General features: G+C 34.2%; 1 long non-coding RNA gene across 1 annotated transcript; it reads left to right on the top strand.

Moving 5' to 3' along the window:
* Positions 1-505: 505 nt before the first annotated feature.
* LOC110905829 lies at positions 506-2,457 on the top strand. The gene is made up of 3 exons (XR_002573452.1): positions 506-742; positions 1,798-1,852; positions 2,285-2,457. It is a non-coding gene; the product is annotated as an uncharacterized LOC110905829 (long non-coding RNA).
* Positions 2,458-3,576: the final 1,119 nt, after the last annotated feature.

The following is a 3,576-nucleotide window of genomic DNA, read 5'->3' as shown; positions in this document are numbered from 1 at the left end:
ACTTGTTTGATCATATGTCTGATTAATTCATGGTGTCTATGTGTGATATGTGATAACCATTGTATGATAGAAGTAGGTTGTTAATATATTAAAACAAAAACAAGTAATCGGCTATATGTAAACTGTGAGTGAATCGAAATAGTTAAACCATGATCTTGACTAGGTTATGATGTATGACAATAATTAGGTTGTTTAGTTTAATAATATTTGAACAAATCATACCATGTGCACATCTTATTAGAGTTGTCAGTAAAGTCATGCATAGTATTATTATGTGAGTAAATTGATGTGATGGTGTCTTGTTTGTTGAGGATGGGAACTGGATACATAGGACATAGAGTTCACATGCTTTCACTAATAGGGTGATGTAAGATTTAGGGGTACACAAATATATATATTAATGGTTCGGATATTAGTGCATGTTGGGGGTGGGAATAATCTTATCACCATCAGAAGGTTGTTGGGACCATTAATTTGAAATTTAATATATGTATTGGTGAGAACCGATAACAAGTATAGGTTCAGATTTGATGGGTTAGTTCAATGTTACTCGATAAACTGATTATTTGTTTATAGAATATGAATAACGATGATATATGTATATAAACAAGACGTCACGGTTCAACTCGGTTCGAGTTTCCGGTTTGAGTTTGGGTATGTTCTTGTTTCGGGTCATGTTTCTCCGCCGCCAGAGGTCGGAGAACAACCGGAGTTACGACAGAAATCGGTTCCTGCTGTTTCGGTATATAATTCTCTTTATCTTTGGTTCTTCATAACTTCATTGTTAAACTTTTATATTTTCAACATAAATAAGCCAAGTATCAAACTGAAAAAGTGGGAGGAAAGTTAAACCATTTCGTTGTTTTGTGTTATCGAAATAATGAACATAAGTAATATTTGGGTGGGTTGTTTTTGGTTCACATTCATGTTGGAATTATTACTGTTCGATGGGTATTTCATATGAAGAAGATAATACACACATATTCCTAAAAATAATGAAAAAAAGAAAGAAGATGAGGATGGAGATGACCACTCAACATATGAGTAAAAATACATGTCTATGTTTTCAGTTATTTTTAAATCTACAGTTTGATTCTTTTTTTAATATTCATAACTTGTTAAATGTAGTTAAAAGTAATAATAATTTGGACTGTTAGAATGGAATCGTGGGCCTGTGACATAATTGGATTACACATGATTCAACGGGCCGGGTACATTGGCTGGGTTGATGAAACGTGACAAATGATATTATATATTAGAGTTAATGAAATATGTATTAAAGTTTCATGTTCCTTGAGTGGATTATACTTGTGGTGATGATCAGTTTGTATGTCATATTTGTGTATAGGAATTACATGTTTAATCTGGTTGACCCTCTATATTAGTGGATTACTTAGACTAACAAGTTTAGTTATTGGGTCACCTAAAATCAAACAGGTTAGTTAACAAACGGGCAGCACAATACTTTGTATGTTGGCCCGTTGGGGGTTAAAAGGCATTGAGCGGCCCAACCGATCGAGTTAAATGGCTGGGCCGGTTGGTTGGGAAGCTACAGAATGAGCCGAGTCCATATGATACACTGTGTGTTAGTCGGAAATTTGGTAACATGGAACCCATATGATCCGAATGTGAAATGGGTGTAGTATGTTAGCTAGCATTGTGAATAAACCATGAACGGAATACTTGCATGACATGTGTGTTAATGTGTGTTACATGATTTCTTTTTGAGCATTATATGTGAACAAATGCGTGAGTACATGGATTAGTTGTAACTGACTGTATCGATAACCCTTTTAGGGCGTGGTTGATCAAACTGTTAAACGAGTAAATAACCTTACCGAGCAAAACCAAGGTGAGTTCATCTCTCTTGAGCATGCGTCCCGGTGGTTGGGACAGTCAGTGGGTATCCCAGGGAGGGATAAGTCTTTTGGGTAAAAACGGGAATGTTGGATAATATACTCTTCCTATCACCTTTAAAGTCCCTCCGTGTTGTTTGGTTACCTGGGAGGTAACATGGTATTAGTTAGTAGCGCTACTTAGGTTTGGCAACCTCACCCCGTTCCTGAGAGGACGGGTGTTGAACTAATGACCTAGTCATGACCAATGCTTTGATAGGAGCATTGGAGAAAAGGCAAAATAATCAGAAGCCGTCTTGTATTCGGGGTATTATCAACATTACTTTCGGAATTAAATTCAATGGATTAACTAATCACTTGGTAACTAACGTTTTTGTAAAACTATGAACTCACCAGCGTGGTCTGATACACTTGTTGCATGCTCGCAGGTCGTTAGATTACTTGGATTTGGAACTTGCTGTCTAAAGTAGCTGGAGTAGTCATGGGTCGCGCTGATTGGATATGAGTGATGGGCTTATTACATACACTTAATTTGAAACAGTTAAACTATGATTTCTTTTATTTGCTTCCGCTGAACATGTTGATTTTCATTTAAACTTGTTGATGGTATTTTATTAATAATTGAGAATTTTATTTTGAAACTTGTATGGGTTCAATGTAATTAGTGGCTCGTTGTTGGTACGTCGCACGCCTAATAGGGACACTCCCTAGGTGGTATTTTGGGGGTGTGACAGAATCCATTAGATTTAGCATAGTTTGATACAGATAAGCTTGTTACTAATTTGTTACTAGAGTGTTTTAGAGAGTTATTCATGTTTATTCAAGAGCTGATTATTTGAAGATATTATTTGGATCAGTTTGTAGTGCTTATAAATTGGTAAAACTCTGTGTTAATGATTTAGTTTCTTGTTTTAACCAGGTGGTTGTTTTTCAAGTGATTTTTTTTTACTCTCGTCAAGATTAAGGGGGGAAATGACATCATTAATCTTGTGTTTGATATAAGTCGTGTGTTCTCCGTTGTTCTCTTGAGCGTATTCACTGATCTTGACCTAGGTTATTGATTTCTATTGAATTTGTTGTAATCGTTAGGTTAGAAGATTGATTATCGTAGTGATATACAGTGTTTTTTCATGAGGATTGAGTTCTATTTTTTTTCGAGAGGTTTTTTTTTGTATAGAGTTAATTACACCGTTAGTCCCTGTGGTTTATGGAAAGTAACAACCTCAGGTACTAATAATTCAAAATGACAATATAAGGTTTTAACTTTTGATTTTGTAACATCCTAGGGCCTTACGGCTTATGACCATTAAAAACTAACTGAGAACTTAATACCCAACCTTGAACTTTGGAGAAATCACAGGGACTAACCACGAAATTAACTCTTGTAATATATAAAACACAATTTTTCTTTTTCTCTTATTATTTAATTAAACCTTTTTAATTATGTAAGTAAACTATTTTTTAAATAATTATACGTAATTAACGTATTAAAGCTAATTTGAAGCCACTTTCGTAATTAGCTTACAAGTAAACTAACGGGAATGTTTCATAAAATGATAACCAAGTTTTAGGAGTGTTTCAATTAGGCCACTCATAAAAAATTGTTCTAATTAACTCATTAAAGTTTATTTTATTTGTTAATCCTATATAATTAACCGGAATGGGAGGTAAACTATCTTAGGTGACATTTATTTTTTATTTTATTAAATAAAAGAGAAAA

Source organism: Helianthus annuus, chromosome 14, assembly GCF_002127325.2.
Source record: "Helianthus annuus cultivar XRQ/B chromosome 14, HanXRQr2.0-SUNRISE, whole genome shotgun sequence".
In the NCBI taxonomy this organism is placed as follows: domain Eukaryota; kingdom Viridiplantae; phylum Streptophyta; class Magnoliopsida; order Asterales; family Asteraceae; genus Helianthus; species Helianthus annuus.
The sequence above is the reverse complement of the archived record's forward strand: the minus strand, read 5'-3'. Positions and strand labels throughout refer to the sequence as shown.